The 13,385-nt window shown below is 38.8% G+C and overlaps 1 pseudogene; it reads left to right on the top strand.

Moving 5' to 3' along the window:
- The first annotated feature begins 11,046 nt into the window (after positions 1–11,046).
- On the top strand, positions 11,047–11,253 carry LOC108490111 (annotated as a pseudogene).
- The last annotated feature ends 2,132 nt before the right edge of the window (positions 11,254–13,385 follow it).

Here is a 13,385-nt window from a genome sequence, read left to right as displayed (position 1 = left end):
ATGGGCACTTGGGAGGCAGAGACAGGGTATTCCAGGAGCAGGTAGCTGGACAAGCTGAAATTGCAGAGCTCTGTACTGAAAGACTATGTCTCAGTAAATAAAGTGGAGAGCAGTCAAGAACACCTGACGTCAACGTTGGGTCTGAATGTCACCCATAAACACATATGTGCCTTCCCACATGTATATACCAACAGCCCCCCCCCACACACCACAAATAAAAATAAGAGTAAAGACAGGAAGAGTAGAAAATTATTGTGACATTCCTGTGGAAAGACTATGACAGCTAGCATAGGACAAGAAGACTAGCTGACAGATTAAAGACATATGTTTCACAGAACAGGAAGCTTTTAACTCTATGAGGGAGGAGGAGAAATTTCTCCCCAAAGAAGAAAATCGTCTTCTGTTATGGGTGAGTGATGACAGTATTCACTCCATTAGATAAGAAAGAATCTGGAGGAATAGCTCTGGATGGTGATTAGAAAAAGGAATGCAGGGCTGGAGAGATGGCTCTGTGGTTAAGAACACTGGTTGTTCTTGCAGAAGACCCAGGTTCGAATCCCAGCACCCATATGGTGGCTAACAACTATCTGTAACTCCAGTTCCAGGGGATCTAACAGTCTCTTCTGTCCTCCACAGGCATTGTACGACATGGGTGCACTTACCTACATGCAGGAAATACATGCATACACATAAAATAAAAATAAAGTAGACCTATAACAGTAGACCTATAACATTACAAGTTTACATTCTAAAATACAATTGCATATTTTTAGTCTGAAAATTTTATCAGTTTAGTTATCAAAGCTTTTTTAACTTCCAAGACTTATTTTTAACTACAAAATTTCAACTGGGTGTTTGATATTTTCTGAAAGGCACAGGAGAAGGTATACTGAGGCTGTAGGAAAGAAAAAAGGATGATGGAAGACTTCTTGGTGCCTGAGAATGGGAAATGTCCAAAGTCAAGGCCTAGATACCCAGGACCACATGGGGAGCCATCAAGGGAGATGGGAGGTCCATTCTGGAGAATCAGTCGTCCCAAGACTAGAATATGCAAATGACAAAAATCTCCCCTGTCCCCAGGATAAGCCCAACACAGAGGCAAAGCCACTGTTGTGCACAACCTGGGACCGTGAGGGAGGGTGCTGTGGGGAATACAGCCACTAAGAGAAGGCCAAAACTGCTATCCAACGTCAGGATGGCCCCCATCATCCAATCTGCTTCACCATCAGCCCACCACCAGAGCAGTGTAGAACCAGTCCCAGGTTAACAGAAGGAGACCACAACTCCAGTACAAAGGAGGGGATCACAGCTCCAGCTCACAGGAGGGAACAACAGCTCCAGGTCCACAGGAGGGGATCACAGCTCCAGGTTAACAGGAAGGGGTCCATGGCAACAATGTTATTGATGGTCATAGAAGTTTTCTAAGTGGAAATGGTATTCTGTTCCTCCAAGTGACATGCCTTCCTTTTTGTATGCCAGTGGTGCTGTGACTCACCTCTGTCATTTCCTATCACAATTGCACTGATGGCATGGGTCCCACAGAACAGTGAGTGAGCTCCTTGATGGCAGTTTTATTTGTCTAGGCAATACTCAATGCCTTCTCTAAAGTTTTAGACTCCCAAATGCTCTCCAAACAGATATATGTATTCATGTCTGGTACTTTAACATGTCATTTCTATATTCAAAGAGTCTTTGCTAGAACAGTGTCCTTCTGAAAGTAAATAAGATCTTCTCCAATATCTTCCAATACAGTTGCGTTGTTGAGGCTAGAAAGATGGCTCGGTAGCTAAGAGCACTGGCTGCTCTTGCAGAGGACCTGGATTTGGTTCTCAGCACCCATAGGGCAGCTACCAACTGTCAACAACTTCAGTTCCAGGGGATCAAAAGCCCTCTCCTGATCTCTGTAGGTACTACATGCACTTACATACATCTAGGCAAAACACTCATACACATAAAATAAAAATAAAATAAATCTTAAAAAATTTTCAAGTAAAAAAATATTTTCATCATTTCCTTTCATGACATCCAACAAAAGTCACCGATAATTTTACTAACAAATCCAAAAATTCTACTCTGATAACAGGCGGGAAAACTACTTCCCTGTGGCCCAGGAAGGAGATATCTGGGTAGGGAGGAATATAGGAAGAAACCCAAATATGCAGATTCTTCAGATGATTCATGCAAATGGACAAGATGCTGAGTTTCTCCACATTGGCAAATGTGGGGTTCTTGTGAGAGGGTACCACCTTCACAGTGAATAGTCTCAGAGTTCCCATAACACTTCCTGTGAAGATTAAATGAAGAAGAAGATATTTAAAATATGGAATCCATGGGTCAGTCAAGGTGAAAAACTGACTACATGCATACATCTCCTTTTATGAAATTCACAAAATCAAAAGGCTATTGTTCAACTCCAACTGTTATACAAGTCCCCAGGTTTATATCATCTCCACATAATTTTTATTGTTTCATTTATTTTTATTTTATGAGTATTTCACCTTCATGTATGTAAGTGCATTCATGTTCGTAACACTGGTGGAAGCCGGAAGAGAGTGTCAGATCCCCTGGAAGGGGAGTTAAGGATGGTTGTTAGCCACATGGGAATGCTGGGAACCAAACCTGGTCCCCTGCAAGAGCAGCCAGTGCTATTAACCACTGAGCAATTTCTCCAATCCTTAGTTTTTTGTTAATGACACTTTTAAAAGCGTCCAAGTGGTAGTGTTTTCAGAACACATACAGCTGTCACAGTAGTGTCAATGATTGATGAAAAGGCAAGTCCAAGCCAAGAATGCAGGCACTTTGATAGAAGTAAAGGATGTAACAGATAATTCCACAGAACAGGTATATAATGCTAGTTTCACAGCCATCCAGAATGCTAGGGTAGGAATAATTCCACTTGATTGGAACTAAGCATTTCCTTACACTTCTGAGATCTCTTTAACCCTCTAGCACCCCGGCTCCACGCCTCCTGTCATAAATGAAGTTCACTGAAGCTCTTTCCTGAAGGTCCAGTATGCTGGGAGACATTTCTTCCGTGGATGAGACCACACTGGCAATTCTGTTCCTGTCCTCAGATCAATATCTCACAGTATTAACTCAGGGTCTTCATCTTTCTTTGTAACACACCTTTCTTAACCGTTGTGGAGAGGAGACGCACCCCACAAATACTTCAGTGAAGAACACAGTACTGTTCTAATGGAAGTCTATTTTCCTGTAAATCAGATGTTTTAACCCCTCCTTTCATCTATGAGAAACCAAACTCATATTAAATTAACTTACATTAATATATATGACCCTTTCCCGCATTTCCTATCACTTCCCTCTTTTTGAGCAGTCGTTACTATGGACTCTCCTGGCCTTTCTCAAACACAATTGGTTCAAATTAACTATATCATTGTTTTGTCAGTGTTAGGCAGCTCTGTGGCATTCACCCCCCATTTTCAACTTCTCTATCACTTTCCCTCCCCCAGGTCTTTCTCCGTTCCTTGTAAAACAACTTGCTTTTTGTTAATACATTACAGATTTTTCTGGTTTTTTCCTTGCCTCAGGACAAAGAAGACTGTCTCTGGCCTTTTTTTGTTTTAGTGGAGAATGATATTTTAGACAACAATATACATATATACAGGTATGTATTACTATTTAAATCAGGAATTGTTAATAGCAACCTTAAGTGCCCATATATGAGAATGGGTAAATAAATTTATAGAATTACCACAAATAGTGTTCTATAAGTTATTTAAAAAGCAAGGGAGATAAAAAAAATTTAAATGTGCTTGCTCATTCATAAAAACATCATTGAAAAGGCAAAGTAGGAACCAGTGGTATTAGTGAGTAGGACAAACTGATAATAACTCCGGAAAACTATCCTATTAATAAAAAAAATAAAGGTTCTTTGTAGATGTGATTAAGAGTGTTGAGGTGGGAAGATGATCCTGCATTATCTGGATGGGCAAATATCCTAGAAAGGCAGAGGAGCAAAAAAGTATCAAACAGGATACAAGGGGAGCACTAAATGTAATACTCAGTTAAAAGTGAACCTGACTGTATTACAAATGAGTAACAAGACTAAATGGAAGGAGTGGGGCACAGTTACTACAGTGGTTTAAATGAGAAGTGGCCCCAATAAGCTCATGTATGTGGACACTTGGCACCAGCTGATGAAACTGTTTGCACAGGTTTAAGAGATGTGGCCTTGCTGAAGAAAGCAGTAACTGGGAGTGGGGCCTTGAGAGTTCATAACTTCACGCCATGTGCAGTTGCTTTCTTACTGCTTCCTGTTTGCCGTGGGAGATGCGAGCACTCAGCTTTCTGCCGCTCCCTCCGGAACCATAAGCCAAAACAAACTCTTCCTTCTATAAGCTGCATTAGTCATGATGTTTTATCACAGCAATGGAAAAGTCACTAATATAGGAGCCAACCAAAGTAACTTTGGGAGTGTTTGACAACATAGTTAAGGCTATTGACTGATAGAAATGTACATGGATACTGTGCTTTATCTACTAAAGTTGTTTTTTGTTTGTTTTCTACAGAGAAAGAAGTTGGTAGTGCCGGCATTAATTATGTATGAGAATTGAATAATGAATAATTGCCTGTTGGACATCAAGATTTCTCATTGTCAAAGACAGTTGTTTACAAACAAGAAAAGAAGATGCTAGAATAAATTATGAAATCAGATTAGAACAAGTGACATCAGTTGAATGATGATATTTATATACATTTAAATACAGATTTGTAAATTGTTGTAAGGGCACATATGCCTGTTAATACTATTGCTAGAAGCCTAAAAGCAATAATGTTGCATTGGTAATGCGTACATCTAGTACTCAGATCTTCAATCTTAAATATCATTGTCTATAAAAAGGAAGAGTGCTCCTGAGAGAAATGGCTGATTCTAGGGCTGGATGTTGACAACACTAGATGAGTTTAGAGCATCTTTTCAGTTCAGAATAAAAGAATTTCTTCCAAAATTAATGGACACATTTAAAAAGAACTAAAATTGCCCATATCAGGACAATTTGAGCAATGAAAGAAATTGTCTGTAATTTCTGCTCTTAGGATGTGGAAGTAGGACAGGATGATTGCTTTGAGTTTGAGGCCAGCCTGAGCTACTCAAGGCTCTGTTTCAAAAATTAAATGAAAAACAACAACAAAGAAATAGGGATTATAACCCATAGATTCACAGAGGAAAACATATTCATGAAATCATGCTTACATGAATTAAAAACGAATAAATAAGTTAGAAAGGGAACCCCTTCCTCATGGTCGAGCTTCAGTAATCAGCATTAGGGAGAAACTTAGAAGTAAATCAACCTTATAGCAGTTATTATCAATGGATTCAGGTTAGTAGGTAATTTTATATTAGCTGTAAAAAGTATAATAAGAAACAGAATTGACATAATTCAAGAGGAATCTTTCCACATGATCCCCATCTATTTAGAAAAAGAAAAATAGTAGTTGAAATTAAAAAAAAAAACAGAACTCACTACCTTAACCATGTTATTAACGATAGCAACCCCACCTGTGAGGTACATCAATGCTGCAAACTCTCTAACATGAGATACAGAGATGGCAAATCATTACTGTGGTATTCTGACTAAAATATTTAAAAGGTTAATCTAATTATTAGGACTCACAATATGTTTTAAAGTAGAGCTGAAGAGATGACTCAGTGGCTGAGAAGACTTACTGCTCTTACAGTAGACCCAAGTTCCCAACACCCATGTCTAATGACTCCAGTTCCAGAGGACCTGATACTGTCTTCTGGCCTCTGTGAACACCAGACACTCATGTGGTACATAAACATACTTGCAAGCACTCATATATGCACATGAAATTAAAAAAATATTTTTAAAAACTGAAATTGGATAGGCTGAATACATGGCTCAGTGGTTAAGAACATTGACTGTTCTTGCAGAAGACCCGGGTTCAAATCCCAGCACCCACATGACAACTAATAACTCTCTGTAATCTTAGTTCCAGGGGATCCAACAGCCTCTTCTGTCTTCCATGGTCATTGTATGACACGGTGCACTTACCTACATGCAGGAAAAACACTCATACACATAAAAGAAAATTAATAAATAAAATATCTTAAAAAATAAAAATAAATTAAAATTGATGCTGGAGAGATTGGGGCTCAGTGATTAAGAGCACTGGCTGCTCTTGAAAAGGACCTGAGTTTGGTTCCCAGCCCTCACATGATGGCTAACAACCATCTGTAACTCTAGTTCCAGGAGATCCAGCACCTTCTTCTGTCCTCTGTGGGCATTGTACACACGGGTGTACTTACATACATCCAGACAAAACATGTATACACATAAAATAAAAAAAATTAATCAAAACAAATTTTCAAAAATAAAAAATTTGAAATTAAGGAGCATCCTGCAAAGAATTATCTAGTACTATTCAAAAGTATCTGCCCATGAAAGACAAAAGAAGTGAGAAATTCTCTCAGATTGTGAGACAAAAGAAATAAAACTAAATCCGTGATTGTGAATTGTGTTCTAGTTCAAAAAAAAAAAGTGAATTTGTAGGAGAACTAATTCAAAAGGAACAAAGTCTGTACCTAACCAATATGGCATTATGTTAATTTCTAGGTTTTGATGGCTTCACTCTAATCATGTAGAATCTCTGTATTTGGATGAGCTTAGAAAGTACATACAGGGGGCTAGAGAATGGCCCAGCAGAGGACATAGGTTCAGTTCTCAGCCTTACATGGCAGCTAATAACCATCCATAACTCCAGTTTCAGGGGATCTGATGCCCTCACACCCTCTTCTGACCCTGTGGGCATTGTATGACATGGGTGCACTTACATACATGCAGACAATACACTCATGTGCATAAAAAATTAAAAATAATAATAAATAAAATATGGAAAAGAAAGGATATATGGCAATCTTTGTACTATTTTTACAATTTTTTTCATAATGAAAAATAACTTATTCTACCTAGAAAGTTGAATCCCAGCCTGGGCTATCTGAGACTTTGCCTTCCTACTCCCCACAACCCCAAAAGAAGAGACTGAGGGAGATGGCTTAGTCCATAGATAAAGTGCTTGCTTTGGGAATTGCATTTGGATACCCAAGACCCATGTAAAAAGTCAGTGTGGTGGTGATGGGGAGGAGGGCTATCAGGGACTTGTAATCCCAGTCCTGGGAAAGTGGAGACAGGTGGATCCCTGGAACTTGCTGGCCAGCCAGCCTACCTAGCCTACTTGGTGAGCTTCAGGCCAGTGAGAAATTGTCTTAAAAGTTTGTTGTGCTTTTTTTTGTTTTCTGTTTTTGTTTTTAAATGAGGGCAGTGCCTGAGGGTTGACATCTGAGGTTGTTTCCTGGCTTCTGCACATCATGTTCACACACACACACACACACACACACACGCACACGAGCAGAGTAAACAAATAAATGAGAAATGTTTTGTTTTTTTTGTTTTTGTTTTTTTTTTTTTTTTTTTTTTTTTTTTTTTTGTCTTTTTTAAAGACAAGGTCTCCCTGTAGCCCCAGCTGTCCTGGAACTCACTATGTAGACCAGGCCGGCCTTCAACTCACAAAGGTCCACCTGTCTCTGCCTCCCAAGTGCTGGGATTAAAGGCGTGTACCATCATGCCTGGCTGAGAAATGTATTTTTAAAAGCAAAATAAAAATTTCTTGATGAGTACTAGGAAATTGTCATTAAATATTACTAAAATTAAAAATATATTCAATGAAAATTCAAAATGTATTGAAAAACTAATTACTAAAAGTAATACTGATTTTGTTGACTTCCAAGACAAAATCAGATCATCTGGAATTGCATGATGGGTCTTTACTACTTCCTGATTTCCCCGAATTAAGTCAGATATATCCTGAGGCAGAAGATCAGTCATAGAGCCATTTCCTGGAGGGCTGAAGTCACACACAAATCAGTCCTTCTCAGTCACAGTGCTAATGGAAATACTGGTCCTATGTGACTCTCCTTCTTAGTGTGTTTACTCAGACGGAAAACTGGCAAATCCTTTTCACTACACATTCATTCAGCCTAGTCCATGGCCTTCTCCTCTTCTGAGATGAGGTGTGGTGTTTTGCAAATTTCCAGTCCGTTTCCTAAAGCGCTCAGCATCCTTTGTCATTATTGGCCAATTTAAACTTTTGGATTAATAACCTGCAGAACACTCTGGAAACTACAGAAGGAAAGTTCTTAGAATTAATGAACAGATGTGTTTTCTGGGGAATACAAATTAAGTTGCAACTAATTGTTGGAAGAGCAAAAAGACCTAAACTTGGAAACCATCAAAGAATGTAAAACTTAATTTTATGACTAGGAAGGTCATTAAAAGTAATTTATTTATGAAAGAAGATACTATAAAAAGTATCCTGATTTTACATAAAACACCTTAGCATATTAATAGGAGAACATTATTTTTCAGGTCATTGGATCAATTATTAACATGCATGCTTTGACATCTTTACTTTTCCACGCAGGCATTCAGCTAGAAAGAAAATGTTACATTCTTATCAGTCTCCATGTTTCATGGACGTCTCCAATTCTGTATCTCTGTATTTTCAGTATCTTCTCCATCTAACATCTTTAACATCCTCTGTGTCTCTCATTTAAACTTCCTGACTTACTCCAGGTCTGCTGTGTCTCAGAGTACCAGTTAGCCTTTTGGTATTCATTTCCACATTCAATTCTGTCACCTATGATAAAGGTGGAGTCAGATGGCACCAGTGAGACAACATGTGATTAAGGGATACACACAAGCATGCTTCCATCATCAAAACACACAGCCTTCCTTAAAAAGGCCTGTGAGTCTGGCAGCCACTCCAAGACTGGGTTTTGCCTTGTATATGTGTGTGACCAAATTACTGGACCGTATTTCATAAAAAGATATCACTGTATGAAGCAAAATTCACATGAGGTGGCAGTTTCCCTGAACAATCAAGTTCGTGGATAGACGTAACTCACTGGGGAAAGAGATGCCAATCGTTCTGAGCTGTAGTGTTTCGACTATGTACTGAGAAGAGGGATTTCTGGGAATTTTTACCACAAGGTAATATGTCCTTTATTTCTCTCACCTTAGCCAGACAGACAGACACATAAACTGATACTTTTTCAGAACCTCAGAACCTGTTAGTAAGTGTGATGCTGTGAGTTAATTGTTTCTCTCATTTACGATCTTCTCCCTCTGCAGTGTTGGAATAGCTTCTGGTAGAGACAAATTAATTTAGAACAGCACAAACTATTTTGTTGTCATTCAAATCCAGAATGATTAATATATTTTATATACTAGTCATCAGCAATTGATTCATACCAGTAGAATGAGTTGCCTAAATTCTTCAGTAGAGAAGAATTTTGAGGACTTGTCTGGGCTCCGGACTATTGTTAGCAAGGTGAGAGTAGGAGCAGAGGGAAACAGAACCTCTACTCTAGGCACTCCTAAAGGGAAGACAGCGAGCCAACCAGAGAGCACAGAACTTGGAATCTGGTTTTGGATGACTCTTGCTTGGCTGTATAATTTTTATGTTTTTCATAATTTATTGTAAACTATTAGTAAAAGTTTAAATACAGTTTTAGAATTTGTTCTCTTTCAATATTTCATGAGAAACTACTATGTATCAGTCACTAAAGTAATAAAATGGTGAACAGTCTAAAAAGACAGGAACTCTATAGATGAAAAGAAATTAACCAAATGTTCAGAAAAATAAGTAAACATCACGACTGAAGATAACCACAAGGAAGGCGAGGCAGCAAACACCATAAGAGTTTACTTTAAGATGTTATAGCCATTTATTACCAAAGAGGACTTGGGGAAGTTACCCTTTTGAGTCTTTATAAAATGGCATTTAGGAATATTTAATGAGCATTTATAAAAATCAACTGACAAAATAATGAACATGTGCATATCAGAAATTTGTATTGTTATAGCAATAAGACACATTTTATGAACTGTAACACACTCACTGAACTGTCCTATTTCATAATCATACGCACGTAATACAATATTATATGCTGTGGTTTGTTATAGGCATATCTCTTATTTTTTTCTGTTTCACATATATATTCTATGTTTTCTTCATAATCTGTGTTAACTGTGCAAGTAGAGAGAATTAATAAAAACAGAAAACAATATTTTCACTAAGAAAGATGAAGAACAATCAACTCAGATAATCTCAGAAAACAACTAGGAGAGAGGAGGTTCTAACATCAGGTTGTAATATCATGAACTAGCCTAAAGCACTAACAGGAGGAAGTACTTAATGCTTCCAATAACCTCTCCCTCCCTGGAGATTTAGATTCTGTTTGACTCCATGCTTATAATGAGACCATACGTCATACTAGTAAGGAAAAGAATACATTAAGATGGTCTAGGGAGATGGCTCATTGATTGAGAATACTTGCTGATGTTCTGGAGTTCACTACTCAACACCACACTGTGCTGCTCACAACCACCTGAAACTTCCACTCCAGGAAATCTTATACCCCCTTCTGGTTTCCATGACCACCTGCATGTATGTGATACATATATATATTCACATATACATATAAATAAAAATAAATAAATCTCAAAAACAATAATAAACTAAGACAGAATGTCTGCCCTCAGGACTTGTTTATGCTGAAGACACAATGGAGCAGCATTGCAGAAGAAGCTAAAAGACTGGGCAAGTGAAAGCTTCCTGAGAGCCCTGGGGAGACTTGGCTGGGTGAATACAGGCTTTGGAGACAGATCATAGGTTCTGAGTCAGCTCTACTAATAACTAGTTGTGTGACCATGGGGAGGTTATTAATCTCTCTTTACATCCATTTCCCAGTATAAAATTGGGCACAAACAAAGACAATAATACATTATTAGGATAAATGGAATCACATAACTCAAGTCCATGGAATAGGGCTTAGAGCCTAAGTACTGTGTGTACAACAACTAGCTATTGTTAGTAATGGCCTGCTTATTAATGACATCGTAGCTTCCTTTAGTTGAATGTACCTCAGTGAAAGAAAAGAGTAATCTCAAATTCTAGTCATCAATTAAAATAGGACCAGGGTTTGGGGAAGGGGCCGCAGGCACCATGTCGGGCCGCGAAGGGGGCAAGAAGCCCCTGAAACAGCCCAAGAAGCAGGCAGAGGAGATGGATGAGAAGGATAAGGCTTTCAAGCAGAAACAAAAAGAGGACCAGAAGAAACTCGAGGAGCCGAAAGCGAAGGCCTCGGGGAAGGGTCCTCTGGCCACAGGTGGAATTAAGAAATCTGGCAAAATCAGCTCTTCATATTCCTGAGATGATGGCGACCTGCTTTCACTCCTATTTAAACATCTGGATTCCCTGCCGTAACATCTTTTGCCACCTATAGCTAGAATAAAGTATTGTCCTGGAGCCTGTTGTACATTATAATAAACTTTTATATAAAAAAAATTGTACGGTGGCTCACTGTCTCTAGTTTCCATTGAGCTTACTCCTACCTCAGCTGTGAATTTTAAGTAAATCCAGCCCGGAATCCTGCCAGAGCCTGTTGTTCCATCTTTATTGTACTTCGAATTCTGTATCATGTTGAATTAAACCAACTCATTTAAAAGGCAAAAAAATATAATTTATTAATGTTTTCAATTACTCTTAATAGTACCAGTGCATTCAAGTAAACATGGCTTAATTAATGGAGACATTTCATTATCTTCCACATAATAAGAAGTAGTAAAGATTTATAACTTTGTTGCAGGAGCTCATCAATATCACCAAATACCCAAGATCTCACTTTCTTCCTCCTTTGCCATCTTCAGCTTATTGCTGTTTTTTTTTTCCTTCATGATCACAAGATGAAGTGGGGTTTTCGTTGCTTGCCATTTTATTTAAAAATGCAATTCTGTTGAGAAGGAAGAACAGGGTGTGGCTGGCACACAGATAGGTAACAATGTCTACACAACTTTATGATTTAAAAAAATGCTCCAGGTTGTATTTTCAAAGGCAAAAGAGGTAACCACCTGTAACAAAATGGCAGTATATGTAATATTTAGATACAAAGATCACAAGCAGAATGGATGAAAAAAGACAGAAGATCCGTCAGAGCTCTGGGCAAGTTTTTCACAGTGAATTTTAAGTGTAATTGTGTGCATAAAACATAAAGTTATTTTCAGATATGCAAATGAGGCACCTGGGATAACTGAAAAATAATGTCGCTGTGTTTCTTATATCACTTCTAGCAGTGTGTATTATCTGTGTCGTCTTAAACATCTTAAACTTACCTTTCCCCAATCTCTCCTCTGCATCCCTCTTTGCACTACCTCTTTACAGAGCAAAACTCTAGAAGAGCTGACTGCAGTCTGTCGGTATGTCTACTATGTTTCTCTCTCCTGAACATTCCTCAGAAAGTCTTTCCTCCCCACCACACTGCCAAATGCAATGGCTGCTCATTCTGACACATCTGCACTTCCACTTTGAAACACTTTCTCATCTCTAACATACTGACCACTCCTGCTGCTGGCCCTTGCATTTTCTCAACTTTTAATGTTTAGGATCTTGGAGGCTTCTTAGGCCTCTTCTGTTCTTTAACCATACACATACTTGTCAAATGCAGTCCTGTTGCTTTACATGGCATCGTAAATACACAGCGCTCCTGAAATCTCCACTGGAGAACATGCCTGCTTGGCATCTCAAAGAGCAAATTACCAGTGATACACTTGGTGACTCTGTTACCAACACCAAAGCTCAGGTGGCCCCTAGTGATCTATTTAGTTACCCTAGTATTTATTTATCCAGTTAATGAGGCCCCAAACTTTGAATTCATGCTTGACTCATCCCTTACTTTGTTTCTTCTTAGCTAATCAACCAGCAAATCTTGTAGACTGTCTTCAAAGCCCAACTTGATGGTGATCACCCAACATCACTGCTATCTCAGTGTTCCAAACCCCCAGCATCTAGCACTTGTCCTTTTACTGTCCTTGCCCTCCTATTTCCACCATTCACCCTACAGTCCTTTCTCCAGACAAGAGTCAAGGGACTTTCTAAGATCACTCCACTTCCTACTCCAGATTTTCCAATCACTACCTATTTCTTTTAAAATAAATCATAACCCCCACTGTAGTTTCCACTGCTCTAAGCATTCCAGTCCATTTACTCTTAATCTCCTCTCTTTTTTGCCTAACATCTTGTTCACTGCATCCCACTCACTCCAGTTCCACATGTCTAGAATATTCCAAGTGGGCTTCTGCTGCCTTTGGTTGACTGTTTATATGGCCACTTATTTTCTTTCTCAAAGGGTTCTTCCCTAGCTGCCTATGGAAAATTCAGCTTCTTTTGTTGACCAGGGGTCTCATAGACCCTCAAACACCATCAGTCATTGCCTCTGCTCCTGGTTACCCACAGAAACTTCACAATAAGACCCTGTTGCTGAACACAATACATATATGAGCTGTAGA

This window comes from Nannospalax galili, unplaced genomic scaffold (assembly GCF_000622305.1).
Source record: "Nannospalax galili isolate Female #2095 unplaced genomic scaffold, S.galili_v1.0 scaffold206, whole genome shotgun sequence".
NCBI lineage: Eukaryota > Metazoa > Chordata > Mammalia > Rodentia > Spalacidae > Nannospalax > Nannospalax galili.
Note: the sequence above shows the minus strand (reverse complement) of the source record. Positions and strands in the feature narration are given on the sequence as shown.